Source organism: Triturus cristatus, chromosome 3_1, assembly GCF_964204655.1.
Source record: "Triturus cristatus chromosome 3_1, aTriCri1.1, whole genome shotgun sequence".
Classification (NCBI taxonomy): Eukaryota; Metazoa; Chordata; class Amphibia; order Caudata; family Salamandridae; genus Triturus; species Triturus cristatus.
Genome location: NC_140583.1, coordinates 556,155,716 through 556,177,541, shown reverse-complemented (window position 1 = coordinate 556,177,541; position 21,826 = coordinate 556,155,716). Strand labels below are relative to the sequence as shown.

Here is a 21,826-nt window from a genome sequence, read left to right as displayed (position 1 = left end):
GCAACCTCACCCAGCTCACAAAACCGTGGCCAAAGCCGAACTTGGTCAGCACGGCCCACAAATATGCCCATTCCACCGTGTCAAAGGCCATCGTGGCGTCAAGAGACGCCACAATAGCTGGTTCACGCAGCGTGCCCGCCCTGGCGATTACACCATGAAGGCGCCGAAGATTTAACGCTGTGTTTCGGTGCGGGATGAAGCCGGATTGATCCGGGTGGACCAAGTCACCGAGTACCCTAATCAATCGGGTCGCCAGGATTTTAGCCAGAATTTTCGGCTCTGCGTTAAGAAGTGAGATAGGCCTATATGAGGCGCACTTATCTCGGGGTTTGCCCTCTTTGTGTATAACCACGATCGTCGCCAGTCGCTGGTCCAACGGGAGGGTCCCACTCCCCCGCGCCTCCACAAACATGGCGCGCAGGTGAGGGGCGACCCTATCCGGAAATAGCTTGTACAGGTCGACCGGCAAGCCGTTGGGTCCCGAGGCCTTGCCCGAGTTTAACGCGCGGATAGCCCCCGCCACCTCGTCAACCGTTATGTCACCATCTAGATCGTCCCTATCTATATCAGAGAGACAGGGCAACTCGATATCACGGAGGAGGTCACACGAGTCCTCGGGCGGCCTATCCGACACTGAGGCATAAACCCTACAGAAATAGTCCGAGAAACACTTTACAATCCTTTCAGGTTCCACAATCGCCTCTCCCCTCTCTCCCGTCAACTCTGGCACAACTCTATTGACCCGTTCTTTTTTGTCCAGCCAAGCCAGGAGTTTCCCTGCCTTGTCACCTACATCATACAAACGGCCCTGCTGTTCCCTACTGAGGGTCTTAGCGGCGTTCGTCACCAGTTCCTTATACTCAGCTTGCTTCAAGCAAAGCTCATGCAGTGAGGACTCTGTAACCTCCTCCTCCAGCGCTCCCTCCAGAGCCGCGATCTCCTCCTCAACCTGCAGAACCTCGCCATCTCTCCGCCGCTTGGCAGCTACTACTAGGGAGAGGGCTTCCCCTCGGAGCACGGTCTTAAATGCTTCCCACAGCGACACTGCCGAGTCCACGGATCCCTGATTGTCCTTGAAAAAATTATCTACTTTCTTTACCAGCGCGCTGCGCATCTTGGGGTCTCGGAAATACCACGGGTTGATAGGGGCCACCCTTCCTCCTCCCTCCCGACCTAGATCCAGCCGGATCCACACTGGCGAATGGTCAGATATACCACGCGCCATGTGCCTCGCCTCGGAGACCAATGAGGCATGCGCAGCCAGAGTGAGTAGGTAATCAATCCTGGAAAGACTACCATGTGCCCCGGAGTGGAACGTGTATTGGCTCTGTGTGGGGTGCCGGAGCCTCCAGCAGTCTATCAGGCCAAGCGTGTCTAGGAAGTCTGGAAGCCACTTCTGAGCCCCCCCTGTGTCTCTGGGCGGGTATCTATCCAGCAGGCCGGAGCCAACAGCGTTGAAATCACCTCCCACCACAAGCATACCCCCCGGGAGATCCAGCAGGGCCCTACCCAGATCTGTGAATGTGGAGGCCTGCAGGGCCGGCGGGACATAAACCGAAACTAAAACCAAAGTTCTTCCTTCCCACCGCCCCGCCACCGCCACAAACCTCCCCCTATCATCAACAATGGTGGAGTCCACCTCAAACGGTAGCGAGGCTCTGACTAGGATGCCCACACCCCTGGACCCAGAGGAGAATCCCGAATGTGCTATGAATTTATAACCCTTCCTATTCAGAGCATAGCACGCATTACCTATAAGATGCGTCTCCTGCAGCAGGGCAACATCCGGCATTGACCGTTTCAAGAATTGCAAAACAATCCCACGCTTAATGCGATCCCCCAAACCAGTAACATTCCAGCTTATAACACTTAAACCCCTACCCCCCATCCTCAAACGTAAAGAGGCCCACCCCACACCCGAAGAGCCACCATGGAGCAGTCCTGGAAAGAATCACCATGCCTTGCAGAAATAAACCCCCCAACAACAAACCCAAAATCCCAGAAACCCCCCCCACCCTGCACCCCTGCTGCAGCTTACAAAGCCCCCCCAACTTGCAGTGTGCCTGTCGCCCTACAAAACCCAAAATCTACAAAAAGTACCCTAAAAGAGGAAAAGAGCACCCCTCGTCCTCCCGCAGCCCTCTGCATTGACTGCACTCTATTCAAGTCTTCAAATATAACCAAATCGAGTCAGATCGGCTCCGAAAAATCAGCCCTGCCCATCCCGGCCACTGTCCCCATCCTCGGCGATGTCCTCCCCCGTCCGTCGCCGGGGCAAAGCGTCCAGCCATTCATCGGCCATAACAGGAGAGTCAAAGAAGAATGTCCGATCTTTGTGCACCACACGTAATCTGGCAGGGAAGAGCATGGCATACTTCAGATCCCTCTCCCGGAGCCGCCTCTTCACCCCCAGAAAGCCCTGTCTCTGCCTCTGCACCTGCTGGGTGAAGTCCGGATAGAAATTCACCGACGCGTTCTGGAAGGGGACCGGGCCCGTCACCCTCGATGCTTGCAGGATAGCGTCCCGATCTCGAAAATGAAAGAGCCGAGCGACGATCGGCCTCGGTGGGGCACCCACCTTGGGCCTCCCACCCGGCACTCTATGGGCCCTTTCAACCGCAAAAAACTTTCCAAGACCCTTAGGCTGCAGATGATTAAGCACCAAGTCCTCGACAAGCAGGTCAACCGAAGCCTCATCCGAGGACTCCGGGACCCCGATGACGCGCACGTTGTTGCGCCTGGCCCGGCTCTCAAAGTCCTCCAGCCGGCGGGCGGCGAGATCACTCTTGGTCCTCAGCTTACGAACCTCGATCTGCAGTTCCGTGACATCATTGGTGAGGCCCGTGGTCTTGAGGTCCAGGGTCCTAACCCGTTCATTCGTTTTGCCCAAGTCCGCACGGATCAGGTTAACATCCACCAAGATGGCATCCACCTTATGCGCCAGGGCATCAAACTGTCTCCCAATCGAAGTCTGCATCCCTTCGAGCGCGCCCATGACATCCTGTAGTGAGAGCTCCGGGGCCAAAGGCGAGGCCGCCTTCTGGGTATCCGGCGACTGGCTCGACCCACTCGGTGATCCCTTCTGCAGAGCATAGCGGTCCATACTATTGACTTGGGTATAGGCTCCCCGCCTGGTAGACTTAGCCTTCAGCCGATCCACCTCTGCTTTGCCCGACATGGTTGATACCAAGCAGGTCGGTTCAGATAAGATGGGTCCCTCTCAATGAAAGGAATCAGGAGTGATCAGTTCTGCAGTGGGCCACCAGAGTAGCCTGCAGAGCGTCCATAGGGTAATAAAGCCACCAAGAGCTCTCCAGGGGCAGGGCTGACAAAGGGAGAGAAAGCGAAAGTGAAAGGACGGGGACCTCCGTCCGACAGTTCACACCTCGCCTGGCCGTTGTTGTTCAACTAGAAGTCGGGCATCCTGCCAACTCTAGCCCCTGGCATCCCTCGGAGATAGGCCGCAATCTTCCGCCAGGCATAAGTCCGGTTCCCGGTGGGCGATCCGACCGCGGGTAGCATCAATCGCCTCCCTGACAGGTCATCCACACGATGCCATGCATACCGACAGGATTAGAGGCAGGATAGTCGACGGAGGGCGCGAGGGTCTCAGGAGCTCAGAGCTCACGCGGCCATCTTGGTCAAGCGCTAGGCTCCTCCTCCTCTTAGGTTCATTTTTTAGGGTGAGTTATAGCCTTAGGTTTCGTATTAGTTAATTAAATGTTTTTTTTCCACTTTAATGCAAATAGAAATTCCAGTTTTTGGGTTCATAATCATAGCCACTTACTCACGTGTTTAGAATGTCAGTATTTGGTGTTCAGGATAATGGTGTTAAGTATACACGTGTACGTGTTATGATCTTCACCTAATGTTAACATCTGCTCTGTATGCACGAAGAGGCAACTCTGTTATAGTATACACAATATAAATTGCCAATGCATCCCACTAGGTGAGTACTGTAACGTGGATGGAGTTTGGAGCTGCCAAACCTTTCCTTGCACAGCGGGGATTCTTGCAATTAGCGTATGACCCATGTGTGGCAATAGTGTGAACAATTAAAAGTTATATTGTGGACCCATGATTTGTCAAGTAAGTAAGGCGAATTAGGGAAGAATTGCACACATTTCTCATGAGATACACAAATGCGATAGATTCATTTTAAGAAAAAAGTGCATATAAAAGTACAGGGCACATTACTTTTCATGAAATGCATGTCACTGGCAAAAAATAAACTGGCCAAGTAGATTTTGCAGGTTATACATTTTACGGATTGTAATTTGTCAATATTTGGCCCTTCTTTTAATTAAGTGCTCACACTGCTCATCGTCTAATTTATTCCAGGACTGGATTCTGCTAAATGCACTCAGTACCGAGTCTCACAAAGTTTTTTGAATGATGATTGCAATTGGTAATGACTATCCTCCCTGACCGTACTATGATGTCGTCAGTCTTAAAGCCTCATTCATGGGGTTTTGATGCAGGGCAGCGCCGCAAGGAATCTTGCTGTGCTGCCCTGCGTCAAAACAAAAGGGCAGGAATGCACCATATCTATGACATACAGTGCATTCCTGTCCTTTTCCCCTGCGCCAACGCAGGTGTCCTTGCACCATGGTGGAAGGGTGACTGCATTAGATACCTGTGTTGCGGGGCAGATTGATTTTGTGCAGGAAGGGACACTTTATTGAACAAAATCAATCAATTCAGGTGGTGTTCTCTATCTATGTATGCTGCAAAATGCAGCACATATGGAAAAAGGAAAAAACGAGGAGAAATGAAAACATTTCTCCTCGTTACGCCTCCCTAATACCACCCCATTATGTGTTGTGTGGGAATACCCACACAAAAATACCCATGGAACGCTGCGTGAAAGGGGCACATATTTACAAGGCTTGTAAATATGCCGAGGCACATTCCACAGCCCGGAACATAAAAAAATTTGACATTCCGTCAGCGCAAAAGTGTTCATAGATGAGGCCCTAAGCCTTTATCCTTGTGCCTTTTTTTTTTTTTTAAAACATATTTTATTTTTATTTTTAATTATCAAGTCGCGCATATGTCGCAGGGCTCTGCACAGCAGAGACATCTGCAAAATCAGACCATACAGATACAAAGGCAATTGACTTTTTAGGAATGAAATCAGGATACTCTCAGAAACCATCAAAGCAATACAAAATATTGTAAACCCCCCCCCCAACTCCCACCCAGCCCCACTCCCCCCACTTGGTCGCACATCGTCCATACAATCCTATGCGTAGCCTATAAATCAACCAGAAAAGTCTTAAAATACTAAGATACCTCCCGTCTGGCCCACCCCCCGGCATCTCCACAGGTGAAATATAAATGAGGGAATCACCCCAACGGATGAGCTGCTGCTACCGCAGACGGGTCCAACCACTGGCCTCGATAATCCGCCCACTGTTTCCAAATCCTGTAGTGCTTGCGTGGACACCCCATGCCACAAAAACAGGTTGTTCTAGCCCCATACAAAAATCTAATCCATTCTTCTATGCGCCCTGGCGATGTCTAGCTTTGCCATTGTAAAACCCAATTGCATGAGGTGGCATTTGTACACATTGCCCCCTATTCCCTCCATGACATGCAGCAGGGCCAGCCACGGCAAAAGAGGAAGCTCCAACCCCAGTACCGCCGAAAGGCAGGCAAATAACCCTCTCCAGAAACGATCCAGGGAGAGGCACCGCCAGACCGGTTGGATGAACGTGCCCTCTTCCCGGGCCACACCGAAGACACTCCGGGGACGCAATCAGCCCGCCCGCCACAAGCGCGCCCTAGTGAAGTAGACCCTATGTAGGTACTTGAATTGGACGAGGCAGAGTCGCATCGCTATGGCCGCTCCCCGCGGCACCGCCAAAGCCTCCCTCCAGTCCTCCTCCTCCAGTGCGCCCACATCCGCCTCCCAATCCCCCCGAAGCCTCTGAAGTGTGGGGGAGCAATGCGTGACCAGGGATTGGTAGATCCGGGAAATGTTCTTCTCCTTCAGATCCCCCATAAAGACTTTCGCTTCCAGTGGACTGAATTCGGGGAGAGACTCCAGGCCCACCTAACTGGGGGACAGGTCATGCCGAAGCTGAAGATAGCGGTAAAACTGCGATCGTGGCATAAGGAATTCCTTCTGGAGGTCTTGGAAGGACTTGAGTGTGGAGCCCCTCATAACGTATCCCAGGACTAGGATACCTATGTTTGTCCCATCTCCGGAAGCCCTGCAAGGCCGCCAATTGGGGTAGGCACCCATTATTCCAGAGGGGAGTCTCCCTCATCAAGGTGTTCCACCATCCCATTCGTCATAATGCCTGTCTCCAGATCATGAACACCACCCGCATGACCGGCGGCAACGCGCCCCGCAGCGGTGCCGAATACAGAATTGCATGGAGCGAGTGGCCTCCCATGAGTTGCCGCTCGAGCGCATAGGCCGGGTCTCCCCTATCGCCGTACCAACACTCATTGGGGACCAGCATGTACGAGGCCTGGTAAAACGCGAGCCCTACACTATATGTGGAAAGGAAGCATGTTCGTAAAGCCACACGTACCTTTCCCCCCTCCCACAGGAATTGCCCAAGTGTGGCATTCACCAACCGGAACCATCGGGCGGGATCAGGTATGGGTGATTCTGCAGCTGTTATATGAGCCGGGGGAGAACCACCATCTTGAATATCGCGATCTACCATATAATGTCAGGGGCATACGGGACCAGGTCTTGAGGTCTGCACGGACCTGCTCCCACACCGGGGCCAGGTTACACTCCCAGGAGATTGCCGGCACATCCGAAAGAAACACGCCCAGATACTTCAGTCCACCTACCCCCAACTGTATCGAGAAAGCCCACGCGCCCGCTCTCATCCGATCTCCCAGGACCCATAACGTGGATTTGTGAGGGTTTATGTAAAGCCCTGATGTCTCCCCAAAGATCTGCATGATGCACAGGAGCCGCGGCCCTGTCTTGTCAACTGCCGTAAGGAAGAAGAGGACATCATCCGCATAAAGCGTGATCCTGTTGTTGTAAATTAAGGCAGAATGTGATTAAGCATTTACTGAAAACATTAATGCTTTCCCTTTAGATCATGTTTTCTTCGTTATGTTGACCGAAGTCCGGACTCCATTTTGTATTACCATGCTGCCACGTGTCCGCCACGAGGAGAGTCCGACCTCTGTGTTAGTTGCTCTTGTAATCTGCCTAGTAACAGTTATAAATAGCTCTCCTGTCCATCTAGCGCATGCCCAGAACTGACCACATCTGTTATAATTAGCTTTGCTTGACCATGTGTTTTCGCGGGCTCAAGGAGTGTGCTGGCTCCGCCCATGTATTGATTCAGTATCGAGAATGACCATAAATGGTAATGTTCTTCGACCTCATGTTGTATCCACCCACTTATGAGCCCCTCTGTTGTGTATAAAAGGGGACTGTGTACGCAAGTTCTTTGTGCTACTCCATGCAATACTGAAGAGTGTTGTGTGGATTGTAGGACCACCCTTAAGGGTTAATAAACGTTGTTTTTGTACTTTGCAGTTTCCGTGCCAACTTCCTTATAGATTCCGTTACAGGAGAGCGAACCCTTGTGCCTTGCGGGCCTAGCTGGGGCCTGTATTCATCAATTGGCGCCCGTCACGTGGGGCTCATCGGCGACTCGGATGCTCGAAGGACTGGTCGCGACGAAGGTGAGGAGTTTGGCCGGGGACGTGATCACTGCCAGCGGCGTCTTAGCCCTGGCATCCCGAGGTTTTTCTTCCTTCCCTTCCGAGCTGACCGTCTGGGTGGCGCCAGTCATCGACTGAGACCTCTTCTGTCGGTCCTGCCGTGAGAGCCGTTTGGGCGATTGTGGAGCTTGGCAGTTGGAACCTGGACTCTTGATTGGTAAGAACCGATGTACGGTACTTGCTCCGAGTTTTTGAAGCCTGGGTTGGCTATTTGAGTTTGATTGATGATGACTAGTCATATTTTGAATTTGTCTTTGTGAAAATATATGCGTTGCAACACATATAGGCAGGTAATGTGGAGAAATTTCTCCGGAGCTGTGTAAACTTTGAACGGCGCAACGATTAAGTGCCATTTTTTCTTTATAATATTGCATATTTTGCATTATTCCTAGCATGCCTGCTTTTAGCGCACTCCGTAAGTGGTGCTGCTGTTTGGGTAACCGGTTGAACCTCGAGGAATCTGCTCCAGCTCCCCCAGAGGGGACTCCTAATAGGGATATGTATGTGAAGCATGGTCTTTCTTCCATAATGTACAGCACGCTATGGAGGAAATACACGAAGAAGGATCCTGAGTTGCGATGGCCTTTGTATGGATCGTTTGATATACGTAAGATTGAGTATGTGGAACAGTGTATGTGTAAGCGACGTGCTCGTCAGGATATGTTTGAGTGTGTGCGATTATGGGTGAAGGAAGTGCGTGAGCGAGAGAAACGTGAGAAAGCGCTGTTTGATAAGGAGCAACGAAAGAATGATCATGTGCGAGCACAGGAAGCGAAGCGCCGGGAGGACAAAGAGCAAACGGACAGACAAGAGAAAGAGCGTAGGCTACAGGTCTCGGGTCAATATGTTGTTCGTCAGCCACTTTATCCTGTCCTTAATAATCCTGATGATGATTTTTATTTGCTAGATCGCTCTCCGCCCCCTTATGTTGGCGCGTCTGCTCCACGGCCGCAAGATTCTGGCCCGGCTTCGGGTAAGGTAGACACACGGTCCATGTTATCGGCCGAGCATATGGCTGAGCTTCGGAAACTTTCCCTCCGTGCACTTAAGGGCAAGGTGTCTGAGGAGGAGTTGTTCCATACTTGGGGGTCGTGGCAAGATAGAGAGAGGGTGTATTTCCTGTCTCATTTTGCTGAGGAAGTAATTGCTGCTTTCCGAAAATATTCTAGTGTCTTTGAGCCTGAAGAGGTGACATCGGATGCTAAAGCGTTGCATGATGGTGTTTTTTCTCCCCCTAAGGCTCCAGAGGCGGCTCGGCGGCTGTTCGCCTTACGGGACGAGGTGCTGGCCCTTAGAGAGAAAGCACGCCAACAAACGGAGGAGGAGAAGCAGTCGGATTCGTTTGCGACAGGGGGCCACCCATCCACCTTCCAGTCAGATAAGGATAACGTAGTGCATGCTAAACCAATGCGAGAGGCGGCGCCTTTGTATGTTCCTCCTAAAGGAGCGGGGAATAGCTCGGACATTAACTCCGCCGATGCAAGGGGATATTTTGTGTATAATTGGGTTTACACTCCATGGCATAGGGCCGATGTTATGGCATTAAAGAATGCGTTGCCTGACCCCCGCAAGAATCCAGCGGCCTTCTATGAAGAAGTCGAGGGGGCCTTGAATTCTTGCATTATGACCTTAGCAGATATAGACCTGTTCTTTGGCCTTATCCTACCACCGGATACGTGGCGCTCTGTCCGAAAGGTGGATGATGCGGTTGCCTTCAAGGCCCGGTGGTCTGACCTTGAGGATGAGGATAGGGAACGGAAGCCCGCACAGAAACCACCCCAGAATATTTTAGATCTCCCTGCGGCTATTGTGGCTAAGTTGAAGACGATTATCCCCCCTAAAAAGATTGACTGGAATATGTTAGCGGCATGTAAACAGAAAGTTGACGAGTCAGTTGCGGACTTCTTTACGCGCTTTGAGGAGACGTTTCATGATTTTAGTGGCCAGTCGCTTACTGACGACACAGGCCGCCACCTTTTCGCGGACAAGTATGTGGCTAACCTGCTACCGGCAGTGGCGGCCCGGTTAAAAGCGAGTGAGAGTTCTTGGTCCTCCGCGACACCGACGGCCCTTCTGACCATCGCTCAGTATTATGAGCGTCAGGAGCACGAGGCGAAGGGCCAGGAGGAGAAGAAATCGAAAGATCTCAAAACCAAGGTGATGTTAGCACAAGTATATGGCCCGCCCCGCAGGGGTAATAATAATAGAGGAAGGGGCGGATCTTATGGTCCCCCTTCGGGCCGACCTGATTTGAATAGGAACCAGTGTGCGTACTGTAAGCAATTGGGCCATTGGGCCAGGGATTGCCCAGCGTTGCGTGCTTCGCGTCAGGGGCACACTCCGGGTGGCCCGAGAGGTAGAGGGGGCTTCTCGAACTTTAGAGGGAATTCTAACGATAATGTCCGTTTCGATATTGCCGGGCAGCACCGAGATAGCTCAAATGTTTTCGATCGCCAGCACCAGTATCATGTGTCGGACATCGATCGATCGGGATATCACGATTCGCAGCATGCATAGGAATGCGTTGGATGGGGGTCTGAATCAGTTGAGGTGCCGGTCGATCAGACGGGTCCTTATGTATCGGCTGAAGTTTTAGGTTCTACTGATCAGTTCCTAGTAGATACAGGAGCGACACGTAGTGCATTGTCTAGGTACTTGGTTCCGGGGGCTCCCCCATCCGGCTCAATGGTTACATCGGTAGGGTTTGACGGTACACTCTCCCGAAGCCCTCTGTCACAGCCCCTTACATTTAAGGTTGATTGTTTTTCTGCGCCCTGTCCGTTTCTGCTTGCCCCGTATACACCGGATAACATTATGGGCCTTGATATGTTAAAGCACTTTAGGGCTACAATCCGCTGTTCCCCTGAGGGTGTGAGGGTGATCTTAAATGACAACTATCCCCGGTCTGGGCGGATGTGTACGATATCAGAGGATGCGTTGTTGGCTACCCTCCCCCGAGCTTTATGGGCGACTTCGGACACAGATGTGGGACAAATGGTGATTCCTCCGGTCCACATTAGTGTCCAGGAGGGGGCGGTGTTACCACGCCTCCCGCAGTATCGTATTTCCCAGGAGGGCGAGGAAGCTCTCATACAGATTGTGCAAGATTTGATCGCAGTAGGGGTAGTGGAAGAAGTTCCCTATAATATTTGTAACAGTCCGATTCTCCCTATTTTGAAAAAGGACACGGATGCAAAGGTCTATCGGTTCATAATTGATTTGAGGGAGGTAAATAAGATCGTGATACCTCAGTACCCGGTGGTTTCCGATATCACGACGTTGCTTACCTTGGTCCCGCCTACGGCGACCATGTTTTCAGTGATTGATTTGAAGAATGCCTTCTTTTCCATTCCCATTCACCCTGATAGCCGATTTCTTTTTGGGTTCACATTAAACAATAGATCTTATCATTTTTGTAGAATTCCCCAAGGCTATACGGAAAGCCCTAGTATTTACAGTCAGGCTTTGAAACGACAGTTGGACTCCTTTGTTTTACTCGAGGGGGTCGCCCTCATTCAATATGTCGACGACATCTTGTTGGCGGCTGACACCCTGGAGTTGTGTGAGAAGAGCACGTTATCCCTACTTTCCTTTTTAGCATCCCACAATCATAAAGTGTCTAGGAAGAAATTGCAATTCTGTAGACCAAAGGTGATTTATTTAGGTCACCTTTTGTCTAAGGAGGGGCGTGCACTCACGCCAGATCGTATTCAAGTAATTTTGGACACACCGAGTAGACAGTGGATATTGGGGTTTTCACACATAGCCAAGCCATTACTAGCTCTCTTGACAAAAGACACGCCCATCCCGATCCCCTGGTCAGATGAGTGTGATGCTGCGTTTCAGCAATTGAGACAGGCCCTTTGTTCAGCACCAGTGTTAGGGACCCCTGATTATACAAAACCCTTTTCGTTGTATGCGCATGAGAGAGATGGATGTGCATTATCAGTCTTAGTGCAGATGCATGGTGATAAGCAGCGCCCTTGTGCATACTTTTCGGCCGTACTTGATCCTGTCGCCCGAGCATTACCAGGGTGTTTTCGCTCGGTTGCGGCGACAGCTGTGTCAATACGGCAGAGTGAAGGAATCGTGTTGTCCCATAAGCTGTTGGTGTTAGTTCCCCATGCTGTTGATGCCCTGCTTAACCAAACAAAGACACAGCATTTGACCAGTGCCCGTTTAACGGGATATGAGTTGACGCTTTTGGCTCCTCATATTACGTTGAAAAGGTGCGTGACATTAAACCCGGCCACATTGTTGCCATACCCCGAGACCCAGCCGGAGGCACAGAAAGTGCATGACTGTATTCTTGTGACTGAGGAACAAACAAAGGGTCGTATTGATCTCCAGGATACGCCCTTTTCAGATGTAGATGGAGAGTTGTGGGTAGATGGATCATGCCTGAAGCTACCAGATGGTACGACTTCAGCAGCGTATGCAATTACCACGTTACAAACGATAGTGGAGACAGCACGCATACCACAGAAATCAGCTCAAGCAGCGGAACTGATAGCATTAACACGAGCATGTGAGCTCAGTACAGGATTGTGTGTGAATGTTTACACAGATAGCCGCTATGCCTTCGGAGTAGCGCACGATTTCGGCCTACTCTGGAAGGAGAGAGGGTTTTTAACGTCACATGGGGTACAGATAATGCATGGAGAGTTAGTCCACAATCTCTTAACCGCATTGACATACCCGAAGAAAATTGCCATTGTTAAGTGTAGCGCCCATAGGAAAGTGGTTGATAAAGTTGGAGAAGGGAATGCGTTAGCAGACCGAATAGCACGGGAGACTGCGATGCAGCCCGGCGCTACTGCCATGTATGTAGTAAAGTCACAGGTGGAAAGATGGCGTGATGCGAAGGAAGAAGTGCGAGAAATGCAAAGGACCGCTTCTGATAAAGAGCGGGAACAATGGGCTAGTGAAGGAGAACTGGATGATGAGGGTTGTTGGAGAAATAAGCAGATGGATAGATGGAAATTACCCACGGCCTTTGTACAACCTATGGTTCAGATGGCACATGGGCTAGCACATGTTGGAGCTTCCGCAATTGTGAAATTGCTTACCCAAGTCTGGGAGCATCCAGAGATTGCTAGCACGGCAAAGAGGGTGGTGCAAACCTGTATGATCTGTCTGAAGTATAATCCAGGGAAAGGCACTCGAACTCCAGCAGGAGGATTTGCGACACCCACTGCACCCTTTGAGGTTCTGCAGATGGATTACATCCAGCTTGAGCGCTATAACAATTTGAAGTATGTTCTAGTAGTGGTTTGCGCTTTCAGCAAATGGGTTGAGGCGTACCCTACGAAAGATAATACTGCAATGACCACGGCGAAGCTACTGCTAAAAGAGTTTTTCCCTCGATACGGCGTCTGTAGACTTCTGTGGAGTGATAATGGCCCTCACTTTGTAGCGGATGTTATAAAGTATGTCTTGAAGGGCCTAGGCATCACCCAGAAGTTCCACGCCGTGTTCCACCCTCAGTCTGCAGGACTAGTCGAGAAGTATAATGGTACACTGAAGCTTAAGATCGCCAAAATCCAGGCTTCAACATCTTTGACTTGGCCAGACGCCCTGCCACTGGCGTTATTGTCAATTAGGTCAGTGCCACACTCTCGAACCGGCCTTACGCCGTACGAGATAGTATTTGGACGCCCAATGAATATTTGGGGTCCGCCAAGGCCTAAGGCTGTGTATGATGTACCTTGTGTAATGATGAGCGATTATCTGGCACAGTTAACGGACAACTTGGTTTCTATTCATCAACAGGTCCGAGAGGCGCTCCCTGATCGGTCTACCGGCAAAGGACATGATCTCCGGCCTGGAGATCATGTTATGGTGAAAGTCTTCGACAGAACGAACAGTTTGGAGCCGAGATGGGTAGGACCTGAGCAAGTCCTCCTTGCAACGAGGACGGCAGTGCGAGTCTCGAACAGGAAGAATTGGATCCATTCCTTGCACTGTCGAAAGGTACCGCCCGGATTGGTGGAGTCTGCCGTGCTGACCGATCAACGAGAAATCCTAGCAGCAGAGACAGGCCGTGCTGCGGAGCCGAATGACACTGAGGAGCTCTTTCCGGACCACACGACTTCTGGAAGAAGGCGATATCATCTGCGACCAAGGAAGTGAGAGTTTCAGTACCGGGACATACTGTCAGAACGGCCCTTGGGTTAGTGAAATGGAGAGCCGATGAGGCAAGGGGGGGGGATCAGCCCTGCATTAGTGTAGTGACACCCGTCTTGGCCCGCTGGTGAAGAAATCAACCGCTGCCCAAGGGGAAGAGTTCTGACAGACTTTTTAGTTTCAGGAAGATACCAGGGTACTGTTTCTTTTGACATGGAGAAGAAGAAAATCCTTTGTGCGTTGGGGTTCATGCTAACAGTAGCTGTTGTTGGGATAACCACATGGTTTGTGGAGGAGGTAACTCCTGCTCGGAAAACACTTGTGTTGACAACTCCGGTGCCTGCGGAGCACTACTTTTATACATTACCGTATCAAGAGTTGAAGCATCGACAGTCCTATTTGAATAACACTTTCATTCAGATGCTGCATCATACCCACGTTGCTACGAATGCTACGAACTGTTGGATATGTGGGATGATGCCGGCCCATCAGAAGAAAGGAGGTACGCCATTCATACCACTTCCTTTCTCTCATAATGGCTCTTGTAGAGCATGGTACACTTTGCTTTTTGCCACTCGGAAACCGACAGTGGGACGATTGCTTTTCAGACTTAATAGAGAATGCCATCAAGACAAGAATGGGTATCCACAAGCGAATGGGACAATTTGGGAATGGGAAGAGTACCGACCGGACAATGAATCCATTCCCTATATCTTCACGAACACTAGAGACACTGCGGGGAAGGACAAATTCGTGATCCAAGTGGCACAAGCTCAAGCGGACCTGTGTGTCCAGAGTGTGGGTTTTATCCCTGTTGGTGTCAGTGATTGCATAACCGTATTGAATATTGACGGATTAAACAACAGTACCTTCCTAGCGTCCCATAATACCTACTTTGTATGTGGAAATAAAGGCTATTACCGTTTGCCGGCTGGGTGGTCTGGGGTATGCTATGTATCATTCCTATTACCTCCTGTATTCCTAGCACCCGCGTCATATCATAAGGATTTGAAATTGTTGAATAATGTGACTGTAAATAGATATAAACGTACTTTATCGATTGACGATGTGGATCAAACTGATACTAGCTTGCAACAGTATATTGACTTTAACTTAGGACTGTTTTTCTTTGTTGGAGCCGCTTTGAATAGTAGGAAGATCCGAAGATTAACAAGAGTGGTAGAAGCTGTGACTAATCAGACTGCTGCTGCTCTTGGGAATCTTACGGAAGAGTTACAAATAACTAGGATTGTTGCATTGCAGAATCGTATGGTATTAGATGTAATGCTAGCTGATCGAGGAGGAGCCTGTAAAATTATTGGACGTAGCTGCTGTGTGTTCATTCCTGATCATACGCCATCCGTTTATAACGCCATTAACAAGCTGCATAAAATAGCAGCTGAAATCCACACAGAAAACGGCACTTGGTCCTTTTCTGGTTGGTTTTGGGCATTGGTTACTGCCTGGGGATGGAAGGTTTTAACTGGTCTCTGTATTATTATAGCAATTCTGTTCTTTTTCTGTATGTGTATTCAATGTGGACCATTGTGCTGTTCTGTATGCATTTCATTCTGCATTCCAGATAAGAAAGCTATTGCCGATGTTGCTCACCAAAAGGGTCTAGCTAAATAGGTTAAAGGAATGATGATAATTGACATATATGATGATTATTCTTGGAAACCGGATGTCTTCAGTAAATGCTGAAAGGGTCGTCTGTTGTAAATTAAGGCAGAATGTGATTAAGCATTTACTGAAAACATTAATGCTTTCCCTTTAGATCATGTTTTCTTCGTTATGTTGACCGAAGTCCGGACTCCATTTTGTATTACCATGCTGCCACGTGTCCGCCACGAGGAGAGTCCGACCTCTGTGTTAGTTGCTCTTGTAATCTGCCTAGTAACAGTTATAAATAGCTCTCCTGTCCATCTAGCGCATGCCCAGAACTGACCACATCTGTTATAATTAGCTTTGCTTGACCATGTGTTTTCGCGGGCTCAAGGAGTGTGCTGGCTCCGCCCATGTATTGATTCAGTATCGAGAATGACCATAAATGGTAATGTTCTTCGACCTCATGTTGTATCCACCCACTTATGAGCCCCTCTGTTGTGTATAAAAGGGGACTGTGTACGCAAGTTCTTTGTGCTACTCCATGCAATACTGAAGAGTGTTGTGTGGATTGTAGGACCACCCTTAAGGGTTAATAAACGTTGTTTTTGTACTTTGCAGTTTCCGTGCCAACTTCCTTATAGATTCCGTTACAGGAGAGCGAACCCTTGTGCCTTGCGGGCCTAGCTGGGGCCTGTATTCATCACTGTCTGATGGACCCGGGGCCCACTCGAACCCCCGGACCTGCCCATCAACACGCACCCAGGCCGCCAGCGACTCCATGGCAAGAGCGAATAAGTACGGGGACAGGGGACAGCCCTGCCGTGTGCCCTGCCCAATAGAACAGGTGGATGAGGTCGCACCTGCTACCCTCACTGACACCGTCAGATCTGTCGACAGGAGTTTTAGATACAATAGGAAGCATGGGCCGAGGTTGAGTCTGCGCAGTAAGGCAAATAAGTATACCCAGCTCAGGGAGTCGAACGCAATATCCATATCCATATCCGCTAGGAGTAGAGTCGCTGGTTTTCCCATCCTCCGGATCACCGCCACCGCCACATGTGCCCGCCTAATGTTGTGTCTGGTCACCCTCTGGGGCATGAACCCAGCCTAATAGGGATGTACGAGTACAGAAATGAGAGGCAGAAGACGATTGGCCAAGGCCTTGGCCAGGATTTTGGCCTCCACGTTTGAGAGAGAAATGGGGCAGTATGAGGCATGTTGCTCAGGCGGATGGCTGGGCTTATGGAATACCACCACCTCCACATGCCTCCAGTCCAGGAGGAGTAGGCCCCTCTCCCGAGCCTCCTCTAACACCGCCCGATAATGAAGGGCCAGCTGCACAGAATACCGTCGGTAGAATTCACTTGGGAACCCATTAGGTCCTGGCGCCTTCCCTGGGTTAAGCTCTCCCAGGGCCGTGCCCAGCTCCTCATCCGTCAGCTCCAGCTGGTCCCGCACCTCATCCGACACTGTTGTGGGCGGTAGGTCAGTTATAAACTTATCTATGGTGGAGTCTGACAAGCATTCCTGGGGGGGAGAAAGCTCTGCATAATATGCGCCGAAACTCTCCGCTATAGCCGGGAATCTGTAATCGACATTCCTGCCTGGGCCAGAATACTCGGAAGGGCCTGGGAATGGAAGGTTCCCTGACAGAGTCGGTGTAACATCTTGCTGGACTTGTTCCCCATTGGTAGACCCTACTACGCGTCGCCAACCAAACCTGTCGGGCTTCATCCATCAGAAGAGCAGCACACGTCTGTTGGGCCAGGAGTAGTTGTCTCCGAAGCCGATTCCCTCCCGCCTCCTGACTCCGATGCTCAAGTGCCTCTATATTCACTTCTGCACACGTCAGCTCCTCCCTGCGTTTTCTACACGCTCCCGCGCACCAGGAGATGTCTACCCCCCTCAGCGTGGGTTTCAGCACCTCCCACAGAGTCCCCGCACTAGCGACAGATCCCACATTGGACGCAAAGTAATGATCGATGGCTTTGCACATGTTTGCCCCGTAATCCTCGTTCTGTAAGTGCCAAACTGAGAGACGCCACCGGAACGGTTGCCTCCCTCCCTTGCTGCCCGGGGTACAAAGAGGTAGTCGAGTCAAGAGAAGGACTCATGCACCGCCGAGAGATAGGTGTATCCCGACTATCCCCATGGAAGCATCGCCATACATCAATCCAATCAAGTCCCGTCACCAAAGAGTGCAGTTTCATGGGATGGCTACTCTCCAAGCTACCCCCAATCCTACACCTGTCCCTGCCCGAGTCCATGACGTCATTCCAATCTCCACCCTCCACAGATAGCACCTCCGGCATATCGCCCAATATATTGAGGAGTCTCTCCACCAGGGTCCATTACAAGGGCGGGGGAGCATAAACACTGCCTAATACCACGGGGTCTTCACCAATCTTTCCCCGAATAAACAAATAGCGTCCCTGTGTGTCGGTCCACTGTTGGACATGTGTGTAGGGAACCCTGCGGTGCACTAGAATCGCTACCCCCCCCTGAACCCCTCGTAAAGCCGGCATGATGGACCTGTTGGAACCCATAACGCTGCAGGCAGAGTGCCTTGTTACCCATCAAGTGTGTTTCAGCATGAGGATATCGACCCCAACCCGCTTGGCCTGATGGAGTATGGCCTTGCATTTGATTTTGTCAAGGGCCCCGTGCACATTCCAGCTAAGAATGCGCAGGGTGCCTGGGGTTACCTGCCGTGTGTTGGGTGTACTAGCCATGAGAGAGCGTAGCTGTTAGCATAGCAGACCATAGGCCGTAGCTGTGTACATGTGGAGAGCTACGGACCTGTAGCAAAAGTGCGACCTGTGAACAAAAACAACCCCCACCCAACAAATCCCTCACCCCATACCTCAAAAACATTGAAGCATCTGTCGCGACGGAGCTGGACCCAAGTCCCCAACGGGGACGAGGGCCACCCCAACCAATGGATCCCCAACTTACAGCCCATGTCCTCAGGGCACGTCCCCCCCAGCACAGGCCCGGCGAAGAAACCCGCCCACATTAGGACTCCCCTAATAATCAACCAATAGTCCAAGACTCTGCAGCACCTCGCAAACCTATACGTTATGCTTCCAGTGTCTGTCGCCCGGTGGTAGGGCCCCCCGAGATGAGGCTCCACAGGATATGGAGCGCCGCCGGGATCATGACCATCTGCTGCCCTTCTGCTGCTGACCACGAGAGCCCCTCTGGGACACCTCGCTCAAGGAGGAGTCCGACTCTCTTCCAGGCGGCGTGTGTGCCCTCACCCGCACCGTTTCATCCATCCACTTAAAGACCTCCTCCGGGGTGTCAAAGAAGTGAGTGTGGGAACGATACACCACTCGCAGGTGGGCTGGGAACAGGAGGGCATATGGAAGTTTGAGGTCTCTCAGGCAGGCCTTTGCCACCATGAACGATTGGCGCCGTTGCTGTACTAGTCGCGTGTAATCAGGAAAAATAAGGATGCGGGCGTTATCGTAGAGCAGGGGTTCCTTAGCCCGGGCTTGTTTCTATATGGCGTTGTGATCCAGGTAGTTCAAGAGTTTGGCTATAACTGGCCGTGGGCGAGACTCCGGCGGAGGCTTCTGTATGAGCGCCCTGTGAGCACGCTCCACAACAAAGCACTGGGACATGACCTCTGGGGGAAGCCAGCTCTCCAGCCATTTCGTAAGAAAGCGTTCCATATTGCCCTCCTCGCAGCCCTCTGGAAACCCAATAAATTGAAGATTATTGCGCTTGGCCTTCCCCACCGCATCCTCCACTCACAGCGCCAGCCTCTACTGAACGGACTCCATAGTATCTACTTTCTGCTTCAATAAGTTGACATCATCCTCCACTCTGGAGATTCGGGACTCAGCCTCGGTGATACGTGTCACGGCGTTGTGCAGATCTTGCCGCAGCAGCTTGACGTCGGACCCCACAGCCGCTATCTTGGCATCCATCATGTCTCTAGACAGGGTGATGGCTGCCATGAGTGCTGCATTGTCCGGCATGGCCCCTGACTGGCCCCCGGATGCCCCACTCACCACTCACGGACCCGTGAACTTATCTATGGGGCCTTGTTTGGTCGAGCCACTGCTCCCTTTATCCCTCGTCATGGCTGCCATTGGGCTCTCCACAAAGGCCCCGGGTGAACCAGTGAGGGGGCAAAAGCGGTAATCACCCAGCAATGGGCTCACGTGGTCCCACCCAGCCGCCGAACAGGAGCCTGTAGTGAGACGCCCTGGGACCAGGGCCAGCGGGCTACCCCAGGGGCTGCCCCATGTCAGACTGCGCCAGACGCTCCCAGGAATGCACTTGCGGTCAGACTGACCGCCAACACAATGGCACACTGGGTCAATATGGAGGGCCCCCCGGCGCTGCCGTCCTCCAAGTCTGGAATTTCTGTGGGGTAGGCCTGTCCAGACTGTGGGCCCCAGTGGCGGAAGACAGAGATTGCCAGTCCCTGGGATCCAGGAAGCGGCCACGTGGTCCGGTCTGCCACCGATGCGGACACTCCCTAGGGTCCAGGCGAGTTCAGTGGGGGGGAAGAAGGAGCATAGCTGCTAAGGCCCCAGGCGGGTCCAGTGACTCCCCCGCCATCTCAGTGACTCCCTGCCTCTCACTCCGCCACCCCTCACGCGGCTCGACTGTGCTGCTGATCCCTGGATGGCATACAATGGGAGGGGGAGCTGCAAGGGGAGTGGGCCCGATCTCATCGCAGCGACCGGCCGCCCTCACTATCGGCCTATACTGCTGCCACTCATCACCAGGGCAATAGGGAACGGGCACGTCTCAACAGCCACGGGACCCGATCTCCGGTCCCAGGCCCCGCTCTCCAGTGAACATCCTCACTTTCGCGGCCCGATCCAGCAGCCGAGTCTCTCAGGTGGGCTCCGACGCGGCTGCGTCCCTGAGCGGCCGACAATTTCAGGCTGGCAACTGCAGCCCTTCAGGCGCTTCCAGGAGGTGTCCCTCCACTCTCCGTACCACCACACGGGGCCAAGACTGCCCGCTGCAGCCCTGCCACTGACAGCAGGCTCAAGCGCGATGTCCCGGCTCCACCACCAGCAAGTAGGCTGCGCCCCCTCAAGGCCTCACACCGGCTGAAGTTCGGGCACTCCGTTGTCTGCTTCAATTAGGCATCACCGCGGGCCGCGCCTGGAGCGGCCGACAATCTCCCGCTGGCAACCGCAGCCCTGCAGGCGTTTCCAGGGTGCGTCCCTCCACTCTCCTTGTGCCAATCGGGCCTAGGCCACCTGCCACACTCCCGCCGCCGCCAGCAGGCTCAAGCGCGATGTCTCGACTCAACTGCCGGCAGCCAGGCCGCATCCCCTCAAGGCCTCACATCGGTCGAAACTCGGGCACTCCGTCGTTCACCACCGTAGGCGCCCCAAAATTACACCGGGCGACACTGTGGATGGCCCGGCACTGCAGAGACGTCGTGGCAGGCACTCAAACGCGGGGGTTGTCAGGATAAACGACGGATATTCGGCAGGCTGGACGGAGCTCACTCAGCACACGTCCGCCATGTTGGCTCGCCCTATCCTTGTGCATTTTAAGATCGTGGATGTCATCGACTATTCTGTTTGCCTTGAACTTTGTCCTCCTTGACCACTTCAACCAAGCACTATAACTAGGCCAGAACATGAAGCACTTTGTTTGTGAGCATTATGTTTTTGTATGCAATTCCTATCTACTATGCTCCTTGATTGTACTATGTCTATGTCAGCCTACTTTTGCAATGGTCCTGCTAAAGCACAATGTACTTTAAATGAGTTTTTCTCTAAGATCATTGTTATATACTGACATTGTCACTGACTTTGTATTGCACCATGTTTTCCATCCAATTTCACCGTAAATCTCCCAATGCAATAAGCATTTATATTTAGAAGGCCTTTAAAGTGTATGGATGCAACAGCTACCGTCAATGTTTGTGAGTACACCTAGTGTAATTAAGCCTCGCATAGTAGAGTACTGGTGAAGGCTCCAAGCATTTTACTGTGGTGTGTCTTTAAGATTATATTTACAACAGTCTTTGAATATGCTTTTTTTGAAATTGCACCTTCTCCACCTTAATATTTGCCTGTACGTTAATGCATTTGTTAATGGATTGTGTACTTTATCATTGTATGTCTATAAGATCTTGATTCTTAAGGTCATTAAATCCCTGATTGTTCCTTGCTGTCCTAAGAGTCTAATCCTCTAGCTGGCTAATGCACCATGCACGTTATCCTTGTGCGCCCTTAAGAAAGAACATTGACGTCATTGACTATTTCTTTGGCCTTCATTCTCTCCTTAATGACCATTCCAACCAAGCACCAGGGGCGACTCCTCCATGTGGGCGGAGGAGTGTCGCCCCACTGCTTTCTCACAGTGCGAGAAGCAGAAACATATAATGGTATAATAA

The 21,826-nt window shown here is 51.5% G+C and overlaps 1 protein-coding gene across 1 annotated transcript in view; it reads left to right on the top strand.

Moving 5' to 3' along the window:
* The window catches only part of AGBL1 (AGBL carboxypeptidase 1), a 3,971,795-nt gene that overhangs the window by 304,837 nt on the left and 3,645,132 nt on the right, over nucleotides 1-21,826 (top strand). The gene's annotated exons all lie outside the window — the stretch shown is intronic.